General features: G+C 37.1%; 2 pseudogenes; both read left to right on the top strand.

Annotated features, from left to right (window-relative positions):
- The first annotated feature begins 16895 nt into the window (after positions 1-16895).
- Positions 16896-16961, top strand: LOC131518303 (U4 spliceosomal RNA; annotated as a pseudogene).
- Positions 16962-20345: 3384 nt separating this feature from the next.
- Positions 20346-21324, top strand: LOC131516540 (epithelial cell adhesion molecule-like; annotated as a pseudogene).
- Positions 21325-26431: the final 5107 nt, after the last annotated feature.

The raw sequence follows: 26431 nt of genomic DNA on the forward strand, positions 1-26431 counted from the left end.
TTTGCTGTTATAGCAAAAGATATCATAAAAAAAGAGGTTTGGGGAGCTTTCAAGTTCATGTGACATACGCCACAAGGTATTAGTACAGTTTGATCAACTAAAGAACTATAAAAACACAATGTATTATTTTATGTGCTGAGGTCTGCTAATGCTAGTATCTTAGATGTACCCACTTCATAATAATAGGAATGACTATAAAGATCCTAATAATACATAATAATATAATCTTAAAATGATCTGATGTCTGTGATTTGCTTCAAAATAATTAAAAGGAGGGATGGGGCGCCTGGGTGGTGCAGTCGGTTAAGCGTCCGACTTCAGCCAGGTCACGATCTCGCGGTCCGTGAGTTGGAGCCCCGCGTCGGGCTCTGGGCTGATGGCTCAGAGCCTGGAGCCTGCTTCCGATTCTGTGTCTCCCTCTCTCTCTGCCCCTCCCCCGTTCATGCTCTGTCTCTCTCTGTCCCAAAAATAAATAAAAAACATTGAAAAAAAAAAAAAAAGGAGGGGACATGGAGGTCATTATAGATAAAACAAGATTAGACATGGGTGGAAAGTTATTATTAATTATATTATTCCCTTTACTTGAGTTCATGTTTGAAATTTGCCAAAATAAATATTAATATATAACTTGAACTCTTCAATGGAGTTACTTTTCTTTTTTGGATCATAACATGACTAATTAAGATTCAAACTTTTTAAATTCAATTTGACGGGTTACACAACTAACAAAAGATCTACCTTACGATGATGTGGCACTATACAGGAGTACTTAACATTGATTTCTCATACTCTTCTAAAATAACAATTTTCTTTCACAAATATCATCTAGCAAGCTTAGTCCTTACCTCAGGTCACAGGCAAAAAATATCAGGTAATTCTAACTATAGTTTACCAAACAAAGTATCCTAATAAATGTTCAAATTATTTTCCAGTATTGGATTTTAACTTACAAATTTACATAGGAATATCTTTTTTTCACTTGAGGAAAATAAAATATTTTTGCAGGTGCTCTTGTTAAACTGATTAATGTATTGTTTCCTATAACCCAGACTTCTCTTTTTTTTCTCAATTTAAGCAATAATTCCAAAGTGATTTTCATGTCTAAATGAAAGGAACTTTTCATTTAAAAATTAGGTTAATTTACCTATTGAATTTCAAAGATTTAAAAACATATCTGAAGAGATTGAATTAGTAATCAAAAATCTCCCAAAAAACAAGAGTCCAGGGCCAGATGGATTTCCAGGGGGAATTCTACCAAACATTTAAGGAAGAAGTAACACCTATTCTCTTGAAGGTGTTCCAAAAAAAAAAGAAATGAAAGGAAGACTTCCCATCTCTTTCTATGAAGCCAGCATTACCTTGATTCCAAAACCAAAGACCCCACTACAAAGGAGAACTATAGACCAATTTCTCTGATGAACATGGATGCAAAAATCCTCAACAAGATATTAGCCAACCAGATTCAACAATATATTTTAAAAAATTTTCACCATGACCAAGTGGGATTTATACCTGGGATGCAGGGCTGGTTCAATATCTGCAAAACAATCAATGTGATTCATCACATTAATAAAAGAAAGGACAAGAACCACATGAGCCTCTCAATAGATGCAGAGAAAGCATTTGACAAAATACAACATCCTTTCTTGATAAAAACCCTCAAGAAAGTAGGGACAGAAGAATCATACCTCGAGATCATAAAAGCCCAATGTTATGAAAGACCCAACGTTAATATCACCCTCAATGGGGAAAAACTGAAAGCTTTCCTCCTAAGGTCAGGAACAAGACAGGGATGTTCACAGTCACCACTGTTATTCAACATAGTACTGGAAGTCTTAGCCTGAGCAATCAGACAACACAAAGAAATAAAAGGCATCCAAAGCAGCCAAGGGGAGGTCAAACTTTCATTCTTCGCAGATGACATGATACTTCATATGGAAAACCCAAAAGATTCCACCAAAAGACAGCTAGAACTGATCCATGAATTCAGAAAGGTGGCAGGATATAAAATCAATGCACAGAAATTGGTTGCATTCCTAAACACCAAAAATGAAGCAACAGAAAGGGAAATCAAGGAAACTATATCATTTACAATTGCAGCAAAAACCATAAAATACCTAGGAACAAATATAACCAAAGAGGTAAAGAATCTATACACTGAAAACTATAGAAAGCTTATGAAGGAAATTGAAGAAGAGACAAAAAAATGGAAAAAGATTCCATGCTCCTGAATAAGAACAAATATTGTTAAAATGTCAATACTATGCAAAGCAATCTACATAGTCAATGCAATCCCTATCAAAATAACACGAGCATTCTTCACAGAGCTAGAACAAACAATCCTAAAATTTGTATGGAACCAGAAAAGACCCCAAATAGTAAAAGCAATCTTGAAAAAGAAAACCAAAGCAGGAGGCATCACAATCCCAGACTTCAAGCTATACTACAAAGCTGTAATCATCAAGATAGTATGGTACTGGCACAAGAACAGACACTCAGCTCAGTGGAACAGAATAGAGAACCCAGAAGCGGACCCAAAAACATATGCCCAACTAATCTTTGACAAAGCAGGAAAAAATACCCAATGGAATAAAGACAGTCTCTTCAGCAAGTGGTGCTGGGAAAACTGGACAGCGACATGCAGAAAAATGAACCCGGACCACTTTCTTACACCATACACAAAAATAAACTCAAAATGGATGAAAGACCTCAAAGTAAGACAGGAAGCCATCAAAATCCTTGAGGAGAAAGCAGGCAAAACCTCTTTGATCTTGGCTGCAGCAACTTCTTACTCAACACATCTCTGGAGGCAAGGGAAACAAAAGCAAAAATGAAGTATTGGGACCTCATCAAAATAAAAAGCTTCTGCACAGCAAAGGAAATAATCAGCAAAACTAAAAGACAACCGATGAAATGGGAGAAGATATTTGCAAACCACATATCAAATAAAGGGTTAGTATCCAAAATCTATAAAGAACTTATCAAACTCAACACCCAAAAAAACAAATAATCCAGTGAAGAAATGGGCAAAAGACATGAACAGACACTTCTCCGAAGAAGTTGGACATTCAGATGGCCATCTGTCACGTGAAAAATGCTCCACATCACTCATCATCAGGGAAATACAAATCAAAACCACAATGAGGTACCACCTCACACCGGTCAGAATGGCTAACATTAACAACTCAGGCAAGAGCAGATGCTGGCGAGGATGTGGACAAAGAGGATCTGTTTTGCACTGTTGGTGGGAATGCAAACTGGTGCAGCCACTCTGGAAAACAGTATGGAGGTTCCTGAAAAAATTAAAAATGGAACTACCCTATGATCCAGGAATTGCACTACTAGGTATTTATCCAAGGGATACAGGTATGCTGTTTCAAAGGGGCATATGCACCCCCATGTTTATAGCAGCAATATCAACAATAGCCAAAGTATGGAAAGACCCCAAATGTCCATTGATAGACGAATGAATAAGGAAAATGTGGTATATATATACAATGGAGTATTACTTGGCAATCAAAAAGAATGAAATCTTGCCATTTGCAAATATGTGAATAGAACTAGAGGGTATTATGCTAAGCAAAATTAGTCAGTCAGAGAAAGACAAATATCATGTGACTTCACTCATATGAGGGCTTTAAGACACAGAACAGATGAACACAAGGGAAGGGAAGTAAAAATAATATAAGAACAGGGAGGGGGACAAAACATGAGAGACTCTTAAATACGGAGAACAAACATAGGGTTTCTGGAGGGGTGTGTGTGGGGGGGAATGAGCTAAATGGGTAAGGGACATTAAGGAATCTACCCCTGAAATCATTGTTGCACTATATGCTAACTAACTTGGATGTAAATTAAAAAAAAAAAAGAACACATTTGAAAAGAGGACACCCCTCATCTCATAGCCTAAATAGTAGGCTTTTCTCCCCTTACTTTTCATATTGGATGATTATTCTCCATGTCTCCTAATGTTAATACAGAACTTTAACTACTCAAAAGTATGAGCAAAATGAGGTGGGACAGAGAAAGGTTACTGGTGCTCTTTAACAGTGCTCTCTGAGGGCATCATAAAAGACTGATATGTTTTTTATAACTTTTAAAATCTCATTGAAGTTTCACAAGGAAAGTGTCTTTGTAACTTGTGCACTTAAAAAAAAGTTCTTTAGTTTCCTTTAAGCTAGGATATTTCTCTGTTTTGTCTTTTATGACATTAATATTTTTAGAGTCCAGATCAATTGTTTTGCCAAAATGTGGTAAAAAGGCCAAAAGTATTTTTTTTTTAAATGATATAAACAGAAGTTTCATCTTCATCCTGTTACCACTCTTCCCATTTAGGTGACGATTTTTTAAGAATTTCTAGTTTATATGGGGCACCTGGGTGGCTCATTTGGTTAAGCATCTGACTTTGGCTCAGGTCATGATCTCACGGTTGGTGAGTTCAAGCCCCGCCTCGGGCTCTGTGCTAACAGCTCGGAGCCTGGAGCCTGCTTCAAGTTCTATTCTTCCTCTCTCATGCTCTGCCTGTCTCTCTCTCTCAAAAAGAAATAAACATTAAAAAAAATTAAAAGGAAGCCATACAGAGAAAGACAGATACCATATGTTTTCACTCTTATGTGGATCCTGAGAAACTTAACAGAAACCCATGGGGGAGGGGAAGAAAAAAAAAAAAAAAAGAGGTTAGAGTGGAAAAGAGCCAAAGCATAAGAGACTCTTAAAAACTGAGAACAGGGGCGCCTGGGTGGCTCAGTCGGTTGAGCGTCCGACTTCGGCTCAGGTCATGACCTCGCGGTTCCTGAGTTCGAGCCCTGCGTCGGGCTCCGGGCTGACAGCTCAGAGCCTGGAGCCTGATTCAGATTTTGTGTCTCCCTCTCTTTCTGTCCCTCCCCTGCTCATGCTCTGTCTCTGTCTCAAAAATAAATAAAACATTAAGAAAAAAAATTTTTTAATTAAAAAAATAATTTCTAGTTTATAACTACTCTATTTTGTTGTCTTCTTTTTCTTCTTCTTCTCCTTCTTATTCATTTACAAAAATAGGTGCATTTATCTCCCTTCTTTCTTATGCAAAAGTTAGTATGCTATATTCTTTTATACTTCTTTTTCCAACTTAACAATATGTCTGGAAACACTCCAAATCAGAGATGTTCAATTTCTAAATACCATGTTCTATTTTTGGTCACAAATAACTCCATTGTATGGATGTGCCACAGTTTATTTAGTCATCCTCCTATGGATGGGCATTAAGGTTATTTCTAATCTTTCGTGCTTAGAAGTAATGCTGGAACGAATAACCATGTCTATGTTTTGTTTCATATTAATAGATGAGCGCTTCAGTGTAAAATTGTCAGGGTACTTTTCTTCTTATATTTATTTGAACTTACCCTTTTCTTTTAAGTTATGTGATATTTTTACATTGACATCTTTGATCTATTTGGAGTTCATTCTTTGTATGATATAGGGTGATTCAATGACCATCAAGTTGCCACCCTATCATTTATTTAGAAGCCCACCTTTCCCCCCAGGGATTTGAGTAGCCACATGTAAAATATAATAATTTCTATATATACTTCGGTATATTTCTGGATATGAATCTCTTCAATAATCTATTATCCAGCAATACCATGGTGTTTTAATTACAGAGGCAGTATAGTATCTTTTAATATCTGGTAGGGCTAGGGCCCCTCATTTTTCTTCCTTAAACAGGACTTTCACAGCTATTCTTACAAGCTTCTTTTCTTTTTTTTTAAATTTTTTTTAACGTTTATTCATTTTTCAGAGACAGAGAGAGACAGAGCATGAGCAGGGAAGGGGCAGAGAGAGGTAGACACAGAATCTGAAACTGGCTCCAGGCTCTGAGCTGTCAGCACAGAGCCCTACGCGGGGCTCAAACTCACAAACTGTGAGATCCTGATCTGAGCCGAAGTCGGACGCTCAACCTACTGAGCCACCCAGGTGCCCCAAGCTTATTTTCTTATATGAACCTTAGAATCAATTTCTCTTGCTCCAGAAATACTTGTGGTATTGCAATTGAGATAGCACTAAATGAAAGTGCTAACTTAAGGAGAACTGACATCTACATGTCATTGACACATTCTATCCATAAAGAAGGGATGCCTTTTAATTTGCTCAAGTCTGTTGTGCCTTCCAAGACTGCTATGAAGTTTTCCTCATACGGATTTTGCATATTCTTGTTAGGTTTATTCCCTAGTATATTGTCTTTTTTGTTACTATTCTAAAAGAGATTTATCTTTATTATTAAATCTGTTAGGAGTCACCCTACTTTGAATATCAAAAGCCATCTATTACATTTCTCTTGGCAGTAGAATACTTTTACCTCAATGAAAAAATTTTAATCTTTCCCTAGGGCAGATGGATATTGAGGGCTGAGTGGACACAAAATTCATGTACTGTACTTGAAAGGGCAAAACAATATCTTTCTACCTTGAAAGTGAGCTCACTGGTTTCCTGAGGGCCTTTTTTGATAATTTCTGTGCCAGAATGACGCCTAGTGGCCCATTCTGGTATAGGCGTTGGTAGAGGTAATCACTTGTTAACAGAATTAGAACTACGTTACTTTGCACATTTGAATTTTAGATTACTTTATATATAATTAACTATTACAAAACCTATGGTAAGAATAACCACATAAATTAATGGATATATGAGAATCACTGCTTTAAACAATAGAAGTTTCCCTTTGAAATAAAAATTTACAAATTTTCACTATTTCATATGGTTTCCTATTTCATACGCCAAATCCATTTTATATTATTAGTTCCCTGCCCACCATATGTAGTTAGCAAATATGTCAGGGAGAAAAGTGACTAGAAATATTTCTGGTTTTGAAGGCAAACTTAAAGTTATGTCTTTGCTCCATCACTGTGTTTTAAACAAATTATTAAACTTCCTGAATCTCTGTATGATCAGCATTTGGAAGGAAATAAAATGTTTTGAATCACATACTGGGTCTTTAGAGAGTATAGAGAAAAAAATCATAGAAAGAAAAATACAAGTGAGATCAAGATTCAGGAGCACTGGATGCTGTATGTAAGTGTTGAATCATTAAATTGTACACATGAAACTAATATTATACTGTATGTTAACTAACTTTGAGTGAAATAAAAACTTAAGAAAAAAATTCAGAAGAGTAGAGCCACAGGTGATGAAAAGAAATGTGAAACACCCAGGATTCTCCCCCATTAAGACTCAGACAGATGGCATTCTTTACTATGCCTGGCATGGAGTTTTCTAATAATCTTAAGCAAACCTGAAAAAACTCAAGAGAATTTAACTAACATATAAATTATACATATAAAGAACCTGACATATAATATATGCTACCGAAACTTTGGTTCTCTGTCTATATGTACAGGTCCATAAAAACGAATGGTAATAAATAAATGGATTACTTGATCTTTGGTATCATGTACCTTGAAAAGCCAGAAAAATTAATGTAAAAAATTAAAATATCAAAGTACAAATTTTGGAAAATGATGGAAAACTTTTGGTGAGGAAGGTCAATCTTAGTTTCTCATTATAGAGCACACACACTTGTTAAAATATATAATTTAACAAGACTTTGTTCAGCACTATTGTAATAGGTGCCAAGACTAGAACAAAACAGCAGAGAGATTGGACTCAACTACAAATATAGCAAAGAAAACTGGATATTTGTAGCAAAGGAACAGAGTGAGGTGTTAGTGGATAAAAGTACAAAGAGGAGACATCAAGGGTAGGGAGATTTTTGCTAAACCAACTAACAAGATTCTTGTTGAAGGCAAGCCAAGGTATCAAGGGTGGGGGATTCTTGCTAAACTAAGTTTGCAGGATTCTTACTACAACTGGAGTAGACAGGACAAAGACAAGACCTAAGGATAAAGCCTACTTGAAAAGATAGCTCAGAGGAGCCTGACTGAAGTTTGATCCAGAAGACAGTCTTTGTCATAATCCTCAAAGACTGTCACTATGGATGATGTCTGAATGGATACTGCTCTAGATTTAAGGCCTCTTATGTGATACAGAAAATGACCGTGCATTTTACACTTATTTGTGAATGACCATATTTTAATTAAGAGAGCACTTTTAGGAAAAGGTGCATCATAACTAAATAGTCAGAGAAAAATTTGCAATGTTAAATGGAAAAGCATCTCAGGTAAGCAGGAATGTGGAGAAACATGAAGACCTGAGTTTTGTCTCCAATCTTGCCTGCCTCAGCCCCTATTTTAAGAAATTAGATACCACCAGTTTATATTGCACTATTGAAAATTAACCTACTTATAATTTTTTTTATTCTTTATTTATTTTTGAGAGAGAGACACTGAGACAGAGTGCAAGTGGGGGAGGAACAGAGAGAAAGGGAGACAGAATCCAAAGCGGGATCCATGCTCTGAGCTGTCAGCACACAGCCTGATGCAGGGCTTGAGGTCATGAACCGTGAGATCATGACATGAGCCCAAGTCAGAGGCTTAACCGACTCGGCCACCCAGGTGCCCCCCAAAATAACCTACTTATAAAAGGAAAGCTAATTTTGTTTTCTATGGATCCTAAGATGTCAGGGTGACATCTGGTGGACAGAGTCCTAACATGTTTATGAAGGCAGTGTAAATTTCTACCTGGCTCCCCGCTTCTCAAAGTTGTGTAAGAGTTGATATTTTATTTTATTTTTTTAAATTTTTTTTCAATATATGAAATTTATTGTCAAATTGGTTCCATAAAACACCCAGTGCTCATCCCAAAATGTGCCTTCCTCAATACCCATCACCCACCCTCCCCTCCCTCCCACCCCCCATCAACCAAGAGTTGATATTTTAAAAGGAAGTTGTGCCTTACCTGGGCAGAAATACAAGGTTTAACCTCCAATACAAACCATTCAAGATGGGTCCTCATAATTGAATGGCTGGATCTAGAGATTTCACAAATACTATCAATGCTCATTTCTATGAAGAAATATGGCTGTGAATAAAAAAAAATTGCTTTTGTATGTGTTTTGTCCTGTTAAAGGATACTTGTTAAAAGAGGGTATAATTGGGACTCATGCAGATACAGAATATTCCTGGGTCAAAGATTTTACCTAACTCATTCACTAATGAGAAAACCAGTAAATTCTTGTAAACTGTTCAAAGAAGAATTCAAAGGATACATGTGTATAGTCAGAAAAGGAATGCCAAAATAAAATGGATCGACAATTACATTCCACCAGATACAACTAAGTTTCATTCCTGTGGACAATATCATCGGTATTAATTTTAATTTTATATAACTCCATTGAGCTGTAAAACAGTCAAATATATTGAAAGGCAGAGACAACTGGAATGAGTGTCCATTTCGAACTCTTTCATTAATTTTTCTGACCTTCTTCAAACAATCAATAATTACTTATTAAACACCAATTATGCACAACACCAGAAAACTGAGGAGAAAGTTAAGTCATATGCACTTAAGCAATATAAAATACATTTGATAAAATCAGGGTAATGCCTAAAGCAGACCTTTTGTAATTCTGATAGATCCTTTGTATCTATCAGATAGATAGACTGTAGATTCCTTTCTTCCTCACCTCTTTCCACAAATATTTATGGAGCACCTACTGTTGATATATGCTTTCCACGCACTTTCTAGGCACTAGGTATGAAATGTGAAAGAGAGACAGGTTCTTTTATCCAATGGTGTTTTCTTTCTAGTGAGGGAAGGTAGACAATTAACAGGCAACAAAAAATTCACGTCAATATTTCTTGTAACACCTTGATATTACAATTCTTGAAACTTTTCAAAACCAAAGACCTTCACCTTCATGCCATGGGAGTTCTCCCCCTATGGTGTATTCCAGAGCAATATAATGCAGGTTCTGCTGTCATTTTGATTGTGCTCAAATTTTGGCTCAATCTTTTGCTGGCCAGGTTAATCTAAGCAAATTACTGAAATACACTGTGCCTCAGCTTTCCTTTCTGTTAAATGGATATAGTAGTATTTACGTCACAGGATTGTGATGAGAATTAAAGAGTTATTACAATATATCTTATGTCAAGAGTGCCTGATACATAGTCGGTGCTCAATACTATTGTTACCAATAGTGTTTAGTAATAATATTTCTTTTTAAAAAAATTTTTTAAATGTTTATTTATTTTTGAGAGAGACAGAGACAGAATGTGAGTGGGTTAGGGGCAGAGAGAGAGGGAAACACAGATTCTGAAGCAGGCTCCAGGCTCTGAGCTGTCAGCACAGAGCCCAATGCTGGGCTCGAACTCACGAGCTGTGAGATCATGACATGAGCGAAGTCGGCTGCTTAACCGACTAAGCCACCCAGGTGCCCCTAGTAATAATATTTCTATTGTTACTAGTATTATTACAACTTCGAATTTCATCACCTTTTGGAAATTATTGAGTCTTGCAATTTTTCACTCTTGATTCAATCTCATGTGAACAGGTTTGATTCATTCATTTTTTCAGTGAATTGAGCAACTATCATATGCACAGACATTGCATTAAGCACTGCAGATCTAAAGATAAGGAAGATATTGAAATGCACAAAAATAAAATGCATGGCCAGTTCATAAAACTGCCAGCAGTTAAATGTGACCAGAGCACAAGGTGCAAGATGGGAAGGCAGAATGAAAGGTCTATGCAAGATGATTGATGTCAATTCAGAAAAAAAATCTTCCTAATCACTACAGGAGATTGAATACTTTTCAAAAAAAGAAGGCGGGGGGGGGGGGAGCCACGAGCTTTTTTAGCAGAAGAGGGACATAATCAAATTTTTGCCACAGAAAATCAATCTGGCACACGTGTGGATTGGAACTTGGAGAAGACAGCACAGAACACAGGATCCAGGTTAAGAAGTTGGCAAGGTAGTCCAGGTGAGAAAAGAAGTAGGCAGTGGCACGAGGGGGAGAGAGAAGGAGACAAATCTGAGAGACCTCTATAAAAGGTGCATATCTCCAAACCTCACCAGCCTGTGAGGAAAGATTGAGCCACACCAACTCATATTCTAATCTTGCTCCAAGCCTCACCTGCTCAAAGACTTCCATTTTTTCTTGTACATATTCCCAAAATATTTCTGAAAGTTTGAGAACATCAAACATTTCAGGGTGCCATGTGCCACCAGCATCCTCTGCTCTGAAATCCAGAAATTTGCTCATTTTCCCTGACCACCAGTGCTCTCAGTCTTAAAGTGCAGCAGAAGCCCCACAATATCTTACAAAATGAGAAGGGGTGTCCAATGAACATCCCTCCAACTCTTGTATTTAATTGCAGAGTGTCCAAAACAGGGTATTTTGAACAAAGATGTGCTATAGGTGTAGTGAGAGAGGTCCCCAGGACACATGCCATCCATTTTTCCCCAGGAAGTACTTGCTACTGAGATAGCTGGATTGGCATGACTCCACAAAGCAGTCACTGCCTTGCACAACTCCAACCTTCAGTCCCTGTTGCTAAGTCAAAAGGCTCATGCTAGATACCTTCTCTGCTTAGAATAAATTCTTTCTGTAGGTACTCTCTACCTGCACTCTGTCCATCTGGTAACACTGTATAAACTCCTAACGTGGGGAGAGTTCTCAGCACTCATGGAAATCTGGCAATCAGAACAATTAGAGGTTGAGGAGACAAGGGAAGAAGTAGCTCTATGCACCAGCCACATTAGAATCCAGTTCCAATCCAGCTGAAATTCCAGTTGTATTCCAGATAATACAGTAACCAAGCAAATGTAGAATGGGAGGGAAAGACAATAGGCAAGGATGACTATGAGGTATCTGACTTAGAGATCTAAAAGCTCTCATTCACACACAAAAATAGGGGATCCAGGAGAAGAAGATACTTATGTAAAAAGGACAGACTCAGTTTGGGACATGTTTTACGGAGCAGAACATTTAAGCAGAGGCATCTAAAGGATAAAAAGTCCTCCAACCACATTGTATGTATTGGGAAACATTTAAAACTACATCAGGGGAACATGTACTGGGGGCCAGATAGTTCTTTTTTTAATAGATTCCCTCAGATGATTCAGAAGTCTGGAAAAGCTCTAGGGAAACATTGGCTAGGTCCTGAGCCCTTAGTGAAAAATCATTTAGTGCATATCTTAGAAGGCTGACTCTGTTTTGGCAAAGCTGCTGGCTGACTTGGTAATGTAACTTGGGGTTTACAGGAGAGGTCTTTACTTGCAAATATCTATCGCCTTATTAATTGAATTTCAATATATTGTTATTAATTAATTAATGGTTTTTAATCTTTAAAAAGCCCTCATAACATTCACCAAAATAGCAACAGGGGTTGTCTCTGGGAGAGGGTGCTTCAGGTAAGATTTGTAGTTTCAAGCACTAGAAAAAAAATTCTGGTTGTTTTAAACAAAAAAGACACTGATTTTAAAAGATCTTAGTTCACAGAATCTTAAGGGTGGGGAGTATATAGGGCCCTAGAGGCGAACTGAAGATGCCAGGAGCAGTGTTAAAAATCACCCAGAAACCAGTTCGGTGAAGTCCCCACACCACAGGCATTGTCTGAAAAGTCCCTCAACGTAATGAAAGATATCAATGTATAGACCTGAGACACTCAGTAAACCCCAGTACCCCATTAAACTTCATGGTGGACAGAGGGCTGTCTTTACCAGTGTCCCTGTACCACTGACATTTTTGCCTCAGAAGTAAAAGGAGCTGAAACTCTGAGGCTGGACCTCCTACCAGTGTGGATTCTTTCCCATCTCTGCTTTTTTTTGTGTCTTCAGATCTCCATCTAGGGCACAGCCTCAGTCTTGTGTCCACACCCCAGCTGAAAGGGGAGATTGGGAAACCAGCATTTCTACCTCTACAGTGAAGGAGGTCCAGAAGTTAGCCAACAGGAATAAAAAATGGTCAAAACAGGGGTACTTTATATGATTTTTTCTTCTTTATGTTTTTCCATATGTCCTACTTTTTTTTAATGTTTACTTTTATTTTTATGTTGACAGAGACAGAGAAAGAGAGAGATAGTAGGGAAGGGGAAGAGAGAGGGAGAGAAAGAATCCCAAGCAGGCTCTGCAATGTCAGCACAGAGCCCCACACGGGTCTACATCTCACAAACCTTGAGATCATGACCTGAGCTGAAATGAAGAGTCAATGTTTAACCAACTGAGCCAGCCAGGCGCCCCTGTCCTACATTTTTTCCCCTGTCCTACATTTTTTCAAATGAATAGTGTTACACAGTCAGGAAAAAAAAAAATGAAAAGTAAACTTTTTTCACTGGAGTTGTTTTCAATTCTTTTAACCACAACTGTCTGGTATCACTTCCCCCTCTAGTGAAGACAAAGAGAATATACACAGGTGGATGACACTTCTTCTGATCTTTTGGAGAACAGAGTTCTAGAGTTAAATTTACTACCACTCCCCTTTATAGATGAGGAAACTGGAGGTGAGAGATAAGAGACATGATATATCAAAGTCATGTGTAAAATTAATGGGAGACTCAGCCCTACAATCAGGATATCTTGATAGAGACTTCTATTTTATTTACTCCCATAAATTATAAAGGGCAACATGATGGCATGATTTGAGGGGCATTCAGAAGCCCTGCATCAACCTCTGGTTTTTTAATAGAGAAGAAAAATGAGCTCTGGCTAAACAGTGTGCTGTGTCTAGAAATTAGCCCATCTGTTGGCTGTGCAAACATGGGCAAGTAACAACCTCTCTTTACGTCAGTTTTTCTGTTGACAAATGGAAACGATAATAGCAGTTTCCATAGGGGCTGTTTGTAAGAAATAAATGAGTTAGTATTTGCAAAGAACTTAGAAAAGTTCCTGGTACTTAGTAAACAGTAAATAAGTGCTTATGGAATAAAAAAATGAGTAAGAAACAGGGCAGAGTTCTCATTTTAAAGTAGGCTAAACTTGGGGCACCTGGGTGGCTCAGTCGGTTAAGTGACCGACTGTTGGTTTTGGCTCAGGTCATGATCTCATGGTTAGCCGGTTTGAGCCCCCATCAGGTTCTGTGCTGACAGTGCAGAGCCTACTTGGGAATTCTCTTTCTCCCCCTCTCTCTGCTCTTCCTCTGCTTGCGGTCTCTTTCTGTCTCAAAATAAATAAATAAGCAAAAAAAAATTTTTTTAAGTAGGCTAAACTTTGCTGAACTTCCAAAAGACTTCATTGACTGATTCTTTTATCTGATAATGGTAGAGTAGCTTGGATAGACCAAAGATTAAAGGTCCACAGATTAAAGTTTAAAATTTTAACTAAACTATTTAAGTAGAAAGCCCATTTGGAGACACTGGAGAGCAATCAAAAGCAAGTAGAAACTGGAAGAAAATCTACTCTGACAAAACAGGAATTTTACCTAGTGACACTGGGGAATTTGTAGCTTCTTGCCTGGGGACCATTCCCAATCTGCACAGCAGCTCGGGGCATCAAAATGCCAAAGCCTTACTGATCTGAAGGAGAGGAGGCCAGAGTTCAGGGTTTGGAGGGCAAACAGAAAGCTACAGAAGAGAGCTTGGAAGGGAAGAATCACATAGAGAATGAGTCCCAAAATAAGCAACCAATATTGACCTGAAGTGTTGGCTGACCACTAAACTAATATTCACAGGGGAGACCATGAAGGAACTAGTAAAAACAAAACAAAAAAAACCAAACAACTCTCCCCAGACAAAACAAAATCCCAGAGTCTGAAAATCACAGACCTGAGGGAAATGCCAGTTACTGACTGCAGAGGGGACAGAGTATGAGTCTGAGTATGAAGCTAAGTTAAGTGCTGCCCAAAATAAAAGTCACTCTTCCACATGTCTACTATAGGAAGTATCCAGTCAAAGCTCAGTAGGCATGCAAAAAAACCCAGAAACATGTGACCTATACTCAGGAACAAAAGTCAAGTCCACTTTGAGATGACACAAACGGTACCATCAGCAGAGAAGTGTTTTTATTTTTCTTGAAGTAACTCATAAATAAAAGGAAACTGAATAAAAATTGCCTCTCTTGGCTGTAACAGTTTCTCAGACTTTCCTTGTTTTTACAAACTTGCCAGTTTTGAGGAGTACTGGTCAGGTACATTGTGGGATGCTCCTCTATTAGAAATTATGTAAGTTTTGATCATGATTAGGCAAGGGTTATACGTTTTGAGGAAAAAAAGGTTTTCCAGAAATTTTCTAGCTTTATGTTTTACATTTAGGTCTATGATCCATTTTGAGTTAATTTTTTGTGAAACAAGCAATGTCTGTGTCTAGCTTATTTTGCATGTGAGTGTCGACTTGCCCCAGTACCATTTGTTGAAAAGATTATCCTTTACCCCTTGAGTTGTCTTTGCCTCTTTGTAAAAGATCAGTTGACAATATTTTGTGGGTCTATTTCTTGGCTCTCTATACTCATCGACTGATCTATTTATTTATGCTTTCACTAACACTACTAGGCTTATAATAAGTCTTGAAGTTGGATAGTGTCAGTTCTCCAATTTTGTTCTTCTTTAGTATTGCACTGGCTATTCTGGGTCTTCCCTCTCAATATAAACTTTAGAATCAGTTTGCCAATGTCCACAAAAATAACTTGCTAAAATTTTAGTTGGGATTAAATTGAATCTATAGATCAAGTTGAGAAGAACTGACATCTTAACAATATTGTTTTCCTATTAATAAACATGAAACATCTCTCCATTTATTTAGATCTTTGATGTCTTTCATAAAAGTTCTGTAGATTTTTTTCATTTAGATCTTATACATATTTTGCTATTTGTATGCCAATTACTTAATTTTATTCATTTATTTTGGTGCTAATGGAAACAGCATTGTATTTTTTATTTCAAATCCTACCTATTTGTTGCTCATATATGGGAAAGCAATTGACTTTTATCTATTAGTCTTGAGTCCTATGACCTTGCTGTAATCACTTAGTTCTAGGATTTTTTTAATCTTTTCATTGATGCATTGTGACTTTTTAAGCAGAAAATTATATCATCTGCAAACCAAAACTTTTATTCCTTCTACTCTATATAGTGCTTATTTCCTTTTCTTACTGTACTAGCTATGACTTCCAGCACAATGTTGAACAGGAGTGGTGAGAAGAGACATGCTTGCCTTATTACTAATTTTAGGGGAAAGCATTCAGATTATCACCAATAAGTGTGATGTTAAATGCAGGGTTTTTAGATATTCTTTACCAAGTTGAGAAAACTCCCTCAAGGCTAGTTTTAGAAGTTTTACCATGAATGGGTATAAGATTCTGTCAAATGTTTCTTCTGGATAATCGATATGATAATAACATTTTTCTTCTTTTGCCTGCTGATAGGATGGATTGCATTAATTGATATTTGAACATTGAACTAGCCTTGAATAATTGGAATACATCCTGCTTAGTTATGATGTACAATTATCCTTATACATTTTTAGATCCAATTTGCTAATTAAACTTTTTTTCAATATTTATTTATTTTTGAGAGAGAGAGAGAGAAAGGGAGAGAGAGAGAGAGAGAGAGAGAGAGAGAGAGAGAGAGAGAACAGGGGAGGGGAACAGACAGGGAGACAGACTCCGAAGCAGGCCCCAGGCTCTGAGCTGTCAGCACAGAGCTATCGCGGGGCTCAAACTTGGTGAACCGTGAGATCATGACCTCAGCCGCTTAACTGACTGAGCCACCCAGGTGCCCTGAATTGGCTAATATTTTGTTGAGGATTTTTACATCTACGATTATGAGAAATATTTGTCTGCAATTTTCTTTTTGTAATATCATTATGTGGTTTTGATATTAGGATAATGCTGGCCTTATAGAATGAACTAAGAATTATTCCTTCTGCTGCTTATTTCTGAAAGAGAATGTAGAGACTTGGTATCATTTCTTCCTTAAATAGTTGGTAGGATGATTCATCAGTGAAACCAACTGGGCCTGGTGCCTTCCTTTTTGAAGGTTATAAATTCTCGATACAATTACTTCAACATAGGCCTATTTAGATTATCTATTCTGAGCTTTGCGCAGTGGCAGTATCGTAGCCAATGAGGTTTATCCGAGGCGCGATTATTGCTAATAGATTATCTATTCTGTGGTGTGTGCATATTGGTAGTTTGTGTTGAAGAAAATCAGAATATGTCACCCTAAAACATATCTCTTTGACATAAGAATTATTTTGAGCTAAAGGCAATTAAGCAGTAAACAGGAAAAGCTCTCTTTTTCTCCCTAAACGTAGGATATATATTTTCTTTTTTTGAAGATGAACAGAGACTCTGATCAGCTCAGAATGGCAGCAAAGGAGTCAGAAGAAAAACCTTACTCTGTTAGTGTCCCCTCATATATTTGCCTTCCTATGGTTTGCCACCCTGGAAGCATAAGACTATTTTTCTTTGTCTTGTCACTCTTCTAAAAACTGTATTGTTTTTTGGATAAGATGCTATATAAGTTGGAGTTCTAAACCACTTCTTTAAATTACTCATCTCTGAGTTTCTTCCTTGTAAATATGAGGTATAGAGGTTCAAAAACTTACTGCTTTTCTCTTGTGTTTTGTTACAGAGCTCCAGTTGAGACCTCAAATGAGTAGAAGTAGTTTTTCCCTCTCCTGTAGTATTTTTCAAGTAATCGATCCATTTCATCTAAGTATTCAAAATTGTAGGCATAGAGTTGTTCATAATATTTATTATCCATTTAATGTCCATGATATCAGTAGTGATACCACCTCTTTCATTCTGATATTAGTAATTTGTATCATTTTTTTTCTTGTTTACTCTGGATGGCTAGAGGTTTATAAATTTTCCAAAGAAAGTTTTCCAAAGAATCAGCTTTTAGTTTATTTAAAAATTTTTATTAAATTAACATTTTCAATTTCAATTTGATATCTGCTTTAATTTTTATTATTTCTTGCCTTCTACTTGGATTAGGCTTATATTATTCTTCTTTCTATACTTTCTTAATGTGGAAGTTTAAATTGATTTTAGATATATCTTATTTTCTAATATATGTGCATTTGGTGCTATAATTTCCCTCTAAGTATTGCTCTTCCTGTAACCCACAAATTTTTATAAGTTGTATTTTTATTTTCATTTAGTCCAAAATATTTTACTATCTCTAAGACATTTCTTTGATATGTTATTTATTTATGTATTGTGTAACCTATATTTGTATTTTTTTAAATTGATTTCCAGTTTGATTCCATTTGGTCTGAGAACACATTTTGGATAATTTCTATTATTTAAAAATTTAAAGTGTATATTATGGTCTAGAACATAACCCATTTTGGTGAATGCTCCATGAGCTTGAGAATATGTATATGCCGATATTAGAGTAAATACCCTATAAATATCATTTGGATGCAGTTGATTGTTGGTATTGTATAGTTCAATCCTACCCTTATTGATTTTCTGCCTGTTGGATGTATCAATTACTGAAAAAAGGATGTTGAAGTTGTTTATAGAATTTTTAATGTCTATATTTGCTTGCAATCGTAACACTTTTGCCTTATATATTTTGATGCTCTTTTGTAAGAAGCAAACATTTTAAGTATTATTATGTCATCTTAGAAAAATTGAATGATTTACCATTATGTAATGCCCTCTTATTCCTGGTAATTTTCTTTGTTCTTAAGTCTGGATTGTCTGAAATTAACCTAACTATTCCATCTTTCTTTTGATTAGTGTTGTCATTATAGGTCCTTTCACATTCTTTATTTTTAACCTATCTGTACCTCTTTCATTGAAGTGAGTTTCTTATAGACAACATATAGTTGAGCCTTGTGTTTTTATCTACCACAAAAGTCTCTGTCATTTAATTGATGTATTTAGAACATTCACATTTAAAATGACTATTGATACAATTGAATTAATATATGTCATGTTTTGGGGCACCTGGGTGGCTCAGTCGGTTAAACCTCTGACTTCGGCTCAGGTCATGATCTCACAGTTCATAAGTTCAAGCCCCACGTCGGGCTCTGTGCTGACAGCTCAGAGCCTGGAGTCCGCTTCAGAGTCTGTGTCCCCCTTTCTCTCTGCCCCACCCTTGCTAGTACTCTGTCTCTTTCTTTCTCTTAAAAAATGAAGACATCCAAAAAATTAAAAAATGTATATGCCGTATTTTTAACTGTTTTCTATACATCCCAATTGTGCTTTGCTCCTTTTTTAAAATCTCTTTTTCTCATTTCTCTATTTTTAATTGAATATTTCACATGATTCCATTTTCTCTCCTCTGTTAGCAAATAAATTACACTTCTTTTTTCGCCTTTTTTAGTGGTTATCCTACAGTGTATAATATACATATACTTACAGCTCATCTGAGTTTACTTTTCAAATAATATGCCACTTCACAGGTTGTGAAGTTACCATATAAAAGTATTCCCAAGTCCTCCCTTCCATCCCTTGTAACACTGCTGTCATTCATTTTACTTACCCATATGCCATGATCATCTAATGTTGCTACAATTATTATTTTGAACAATTGTTAACACAATTAAGAATAAGACATTTTTTTCAATTACTGTTTTTTCATTTCCAATGCACTGTTTCTTCATGTAGATCTGAGTTTCTGACCTGTATCATTTTCTTTTCCTCTGAAGGACTTCTTTAACAGTTCTTACAGGGCAGGTATATTATTGACAAATTCCCTTAGCTTTTAGTTTTCTGAGAAAGTTCTTGTTTCTCTTTCACTTTTGAAGGTAAATTTATTGAACACAGCATTTCAAGTTCGTTTTTTTTATTCATTCAACATGGTAAATATTTTATTCTAATCTCTTTCTGCGTGTATGGATTCTGGCTCATGCCACTGTGATTTTTATTACTGTTTATTTAATGGTATTTGCTTTCTTCTGACTTCTTTCAAAATTTTCTCATCTTTGATTTTAGGCCTTGTGAATATGATCTGTCGTGTGTGTGTGTGTGTGTGTGTGTGTGTGTGCGCCCGTGTGCGTGTGTGTGTGTGTCTTGCTTAGTGTTCTCTTAGTTTCCTGGATCTGTATTGTTTTTTGTTATTAATTTCAAAAACCTCAACCATTCCTTCAAGTATTTCTTCTGCTCTTTTGTCTCCTCTCCTTTTAGTATTCCAATTATGTATATGTTACTGATTTATCTTCAATTTTTACTTCAAATTTTACTGATTTATCTTCAAGCTCACTGATTCTTTCCTTGGCTATGTCCAGTCAGGTGAAGCCATAAAGGGTATTCTTCATTTCTGTCACAGTGTTTTTGGTTTTTAATATTCCTTTTTGATTTTTACTTAGTTTCTCTTTACTTACATTACTCATCTTTTTTTTTTTTCATGCTGTCCTTCTCCCACTGGACCACTTCACATATTAATCACTGAATCATAGTTGTTTTAAATTCCTAATCTGATATTTCTAAAATTTGTGCTACATTGGAGCCTGGCTCTGATGCTTGCTTTGTTTCTTTAGACTGTTCTTTTTCTTGCCTTTTAGAATGCCTTGCACACACGCACAGTATGGCACATCCCTAGGTCCTCACATTCGGAATCCTACTCACAGTGGCCACCATGACAGCGGCCACAGCTCAGAAAGAATGTGTCTGTGAAAACTACAAACTGCCCAGACTGGTCTTTGAACACACATGGTCAGTGTGAGTGTGCTTCAACTGATACACAAAATTCCATTATTCGCTCAAAACTGGCAACGAAATATTTGGTGATGAAGGCAGAAATGACTGGCTCAAAGTCTGGGAGAAGAGCAAGGCCTGAAGGGCTTTCCAGAATAACAATGGGCTCTATGATCCTGACAGTGATGAGAAGGAGCTCTTTAAAGCTAAGCAGTACAATGGCACCACCATGTGCTGGAATGTGAACACTGTTGAGGTCAGAAGAACTGAGAAGTTCTACTCCGAACGAGTGAGGACCTACTGGATCATCACTGAACTAAAATACAAACAAGAGAAACACCTCAAGATGTTCAAAGTTTGAAGACTATGTATGCTTAAGGAAGCAATCCCAACTCACTATCTACTGGATCCAAAATACAACAAAAATATTCTGTGTGAGAATGATCTTATCACTATTGATCTGATGCAAAATTCATGTCAGAAAACTCAGAATGAGTTTTCTCATTCTCATCTCATAGCTGACATGGCTTATTATTTTGAAAAAAAAAAGTTACAAATTAATCTTTGTTCCATTCCAATAGAATGGGCCTGAGGGTAAATGGGCAACAATTGGATCTGGATCCTGGTCAAACTGAAATTTACTATATGGATGAAAAACCACCTGAATTTTCAATGCAAGGACTACAAGCTGGTATTATTGCTGTCACTGTGATTGTGATATTAGCAGTTATTGCTGGACTCGTGCTGGTTATTTTCAGAAAGAATGGCAAAGTATGAGAAGGCTGAGATAAAGGAGACGGGTGAGATGCACAGGGAACTCAATTCATAATGACTATAATTTGAAGAGTAACTACGAGAAGGTAAATTAGCAAGCAGATTACATGTGTATGAGCACAGGACAAAGAGATCTTTGAGGACTACTGTTTTGTTAGTTGACATCTTCTATTTGTAACGGTATTTATAACAGTAAAACCTGTACTCAAAATATAAGGAGTTTCAAATTGACGTTACCAATCTTAAAAGTTGACCACAAGTGTCATATATATGCAGATCTGATAGAAAACCCAGAACGGACAGCATAGTTAAAATTATTTATGTCTAACATTGAGGTGTGTTGCCTTAAATTGCTTAAATTGCCTTAAATATGCTTCCACAATACAGTTTGAATGACTCCTCTCATCCGTTTGTGATTGAAAGCTGCCTTTCTATTTACTTTGAGTCTTATAAACTTTTTTTTAATTGTGAAATTAAAACATTTTAAAGCTGAAAAAAAAAAAGAATGCCTTGCAATTTCTTGTTGAAAGCAGGACATGATACACTGAGTAATGGGAATTGAAATAAACAGGGCTGTTGTGTGAGGTTTTACGTTGATCTAGCATGTTGGACTGTGCTGAAGGTTTGCTGTAGTTGTAGCTGACAAAGCTTTGATTTTTTCTCGTGTCTTCTAAGTTCCCTTCTTTTTTGGGGGAGAGGTGGTTCTTTAAGTACAATTTCTTAAATCGAGTCTGTGTCTTGCAGCTTTCTCAGTTGTAATCCACTGTTATTATACTGACATCCTGTTGATGTGATGATAAGGTATGGGAAGGGGGAGTGTTCGATAATCTTATATGTCAGGCTTTTACTCCTTTAAGGGTCTTTTAACAGTTTATGTCCCTGGGCTGTGACCTTCATAAATGTTCCTTAGCTTCTTTTTTTTCTCCTTTTAGGTGAGGCAGAAAAGCCAGAGGGACTAAAGTTGGCTTATTATTTCCTTGCCCGTGGGTCAAGTATTTTATTTTGTTTCAATTAAGGAGGACAGCCCTTTGTCATGAAGTCTACTCTGGGAGTATTTCAAATGGTTGCTTTTCCCAGGAGCATAATTCAAAATTATTAATTTTTCCTTATCCTACCCAAAAGGTTGTGTTCCCCGCCCCCCCCCCCCCACCAGACCTATACCTAGAAACTCTGGTAGAATTCTGGAAGTAAAACTTCTAAAAGTATGGGGACCCTCTAAGCCTGGGACTATGGCACTTTCTCACTTTTGACCTTGTCCACAGGAGCCTTCGGGAATTCATCAAACTTATCATTTAAATGCTTTTAACTTTTTATGGCTTTAGTGCTTTCTGCTCCATGTCAGCTGATCTTGGCTAAGTTTCTCTGTATTCACCTGTCTCTCCAGATTTGGGGGTGGCAGTTGCCCCATAACCTCAGTTCTCTAATGGGTCTTTTTTCAACATTATTTTCTTATTTTAAGAATGAGAGTGATGATTTCCTAGATCTTTCCTTGTCAGAACTGAAACCCAAAGTCTGTTACATATCTTTTAATCTTTAAATTTTCTTTCACAGTTTTTCTTCCCTCATAATTTTATTTGTGGAAGATTTGTTGTAGATTTCCACCTTTTAAACTTTGCTGATTGTTTCCCTCTGCGGCCTTTTCATACATTCTCCTGGCTCTTATATTTTCTGGAAAGCCAAAGGCTTGATCAGACTCAGCCCAGATTTATGGCATGACTATTCTACAGGAGTGTTGTGTAGTTCCATTAGGAAGCACATAATACCTAGTTGTTTCTCTTTTTGTTACATCAAGAACGGGCAGTGGGTTTGCAGTTACCAGCCTGCTCTACCATTACAAAGCTGCCTATAAGAAATTCACCTAATAGTTTTAACAGCCACTGATGATCATGGCCTAAATCCATTATTTCATTAGGAGTTCGATGGTGATATTCTAATTCTACCATTGCTTCCCTATTTATTCACTAGAATTCTTTTAGAAGGTCTACCCTAATTAACTATTTGGCACCCTTAAATACTATTGATACAAGAAATGTGATATAAATGCTTGATTGTTTCACTTCATTTACCAGTTTTCAGAATAAAGTGTTGGTTCCATAGCATATTCAAAGGTGACTAATGAGAATTTTTGTGTGCAAGTATCATTAAGAACTAATGGATTTCAATATATTTTATGTGTCTCAATCCATTATCATTATTATTCTTTTTGTTGCCAATATTATCCCATTTTTGGCAAGTGCAAACCCCTGCAAATTGCCTCTGGTGTCCATTAGACATGAACCCAGTTGTCTCTAATAACTCCCCTATCCTTCAATATGCCAAGATATTCTAGACACATTTAGTGCATTTCCTGGCCTAGAATTGGTATCAGCCATTTCTCCAAAGATCTCCTCACTCTCCAAGCTCTACACTCTTAATACAAACCACAGTTGGAAATATCAGTGATGATGCACTGAAATTTGCTAATATTTGATACTGTTCTGCTGGTTGTCTGCCCTTAACTATACACAGGATATTTATCAGGATAATAAATATCATTACTGCAGATATTTCTATAAAACAAAGTTAATGACTCAGTCAATAATTTACTTGCTTTAAGTAATATTCCATCTAACACAATTCCAGTGCACCAAAATAATATTTATCTATCTCTGAAAAATAACTTGGTATTTTCCCTTTCTGCCTGCCATTTATTTGGATACCATTGTTTGTATTTCTGTAATATCAGCTCCCAAGCCTTATTTCAGCCTTCATCCCCCATAACTGCACCCTTCCTCCCCCAATCTATTTAGATCTTATTTCCATTTCAATTCCACCTAAATACCCACATCCATACCATTTATATATATATTTTTTAATTTTTTTTAATGTTTATTCAATTTTGAGAAAGAGAGACAGAGCATGAGTAGGGGAGGGGCAGAGAGAGAGGGAGACACAGAATCCAAAGCAGGCTGCAGGCTCTAAGCAGTCAGCACAGAGCCCGATGTGGGGCTCGAACTCACGAACCGTGAGATCATGACCTGAGCTGAAGTCAGCCGCTTAACCAACTGAGCCACCCAGGCGCCCACATCCATGCCATTTATAAAGGTCAATGAATGCATGGGATTTTCAAACTCAGATGACTTCTATTTAGTAATTTTTTATCCCACTCATATTCTGTTACTGTCCCATGAAGGAAGACACAGGGCCCACTCTAAGTGCATACGCAGGAATATTCTGTCCCTCCCCCCATGACCCAACAACTCTATTTAACCTCTTGAGCAGTGCTTTTCAAAATTTATTCTGCATAGGAACCCCCTGTGGTCTTGCTAAGATGCAATTCTGATTCAGTAGGTCTGAGGCAGGGGGCCAAGATTCTGCATTTCTAACAAGCTCTAAGTGTGCAGATGCCACTGGTCCTAGACCATGCTTTGAGAAGCAAAGCTCTACTGTGTTGGGGTCACATGCTCCTATCTGGATAAATTCCAAACACACACCTTCCTCCTTAATGTCACGCTCTGTTCATCTCTAGTCTTACAATTGGTGATCTTCCCCCTTACTATGTTTAAAACAAAAGACGGGGGCGCCTGGGTGGCTCAGTCGGTTGGGCGGCCGACTTTGGCTCAGGTCATGATCTCACGGTCCGTGAGTTCGAGCCCCGCGTCGGGCTCTGTGCTGACAGCTCAGAGCCTGGAGCCTGTTTCAGATTCTGTGTCTCCCTCTCTCTCTGCCCCTCCCCTGTTCATGCTCAGTCTCTCTCTGTCTCAAAAATAAATAAACATTAAAAAAAAAATTTAAACAAAAGACGGACAACATCAGGTGTGAACGTGGACAACTGACACACTGCTGCCTTTTTGACAATGAGAATCTATTGCATCATGTGGTCGTTTTAAAACGTGCTGCAAATTATTTGGCATTTCCTCTCTTTAAAAAGGTAAGTATAATTCCCCTCTACTTGAACATAGATCAGCTTAGATACTTGCTTCTAAAGAACTTCAGAGGAAGTGATGCCGAGTGACTTCCAAGGCCAGGTCATAAAGGGAAGAGTGATTCTGTTGGTTTCATTTTGGACCATGTGCCATGTGCCAAGTACCCTGAAGCTGCCATGCTAGAGAGATCACACAGAGATGGAGACACCTGGGGAGCTTTAGCTATTCCAGCCCAGTTGTTGAGTCTTCCTATCCCAGGCACCAGATGTGTGAATGAGCAAGTCTTTAGATGATTCAAACCTCAGCCACTGACTACAAATGTATGAGAGACTAAGAGCCAGAAAATCCCTGCTGAACTACAAGCACCTCACAGAGCCATGAGAGACAATCATAAATGATTGGTAATGTTATAAGTCACTGGTGTGAGGTGGCTTGTTATGCAGCAAGAGATAACTGGACACATATCACCTTTGCCCTTTTCCTTGACTGTCAAAGCTTCAGAGACAAATTTGACCCTCTGTCCTTCAAACTATGTTAGACGTCATGATATCATATTTGCTTCCTCCTCCTAAGTCCTCAGGGTTTTTTTTTCCCCCTTCTGTTTATTAACTTCATTATTCCTGTGTCATTTTTTATAAGCTGCCTCAAAATCAAATTCTTTTAGAAAACAGAGGAGGTATAAATAATGATTTTCTGTTTCTCACCCATTTGCCTCTATGTTCTCGTGTCTCAATTTATTTTCTTTCATTCCTTCATGTTGTCTCAGAAAAAAACAAATGTCCTATTTCTTTTCCTTTCTCCAATATCTTTAATCTCTTGCCACCTGTCTTCTTGCCATCTGATTTTAAATGAGTACAAAGCTCTTCTATCTTGAGAAAACCTTTACTCTTTCACTCCTACCATGTTTATTACTTTTTTCATAGTCAATCTTCTGAAGAATGTTTTACTTCTACTTTATTGAGGCTCAAACTGAGTTTTCGCTTGTATATCAGCATGCAAAATTCGACAACTCCTACAAAGTAAACACGTGAGTAAGGACGGTGCTTTAATCTAATGTGAAAAGAAGTCAATAAAGTGCTATTATTGTTACACATTTAAAACAAAACAAAACAACATTCCTTGGTCAGCACTCAAAACATCTCTTTAATTATTGCACGTATATCCAGTGGACACTTTTTACCTACCTACCCTTCGGCAATTTGTGGAAGCACATTTTTTAAAAAATACTGTTACCTCCATCTCCAACATTCATTCAGACAGAAATAATGCTATATATCTTCCACTATTTCATCTAGTA

Source organism: Neofelis nebulosa, chromosome 7, assembly GCF_028018385.1.
Source record: "Neofelis nebulosa isolate mNeoNeb1 chromosome 7, mNeoNeb1.pri, whole genome shotgun sequence".
Lineage (NCBI taxonomy): Eukaryota > Metazoa > Chordata > Mammalia > Carnivora > Felidae > Neofelis > Neofelis nebulosa.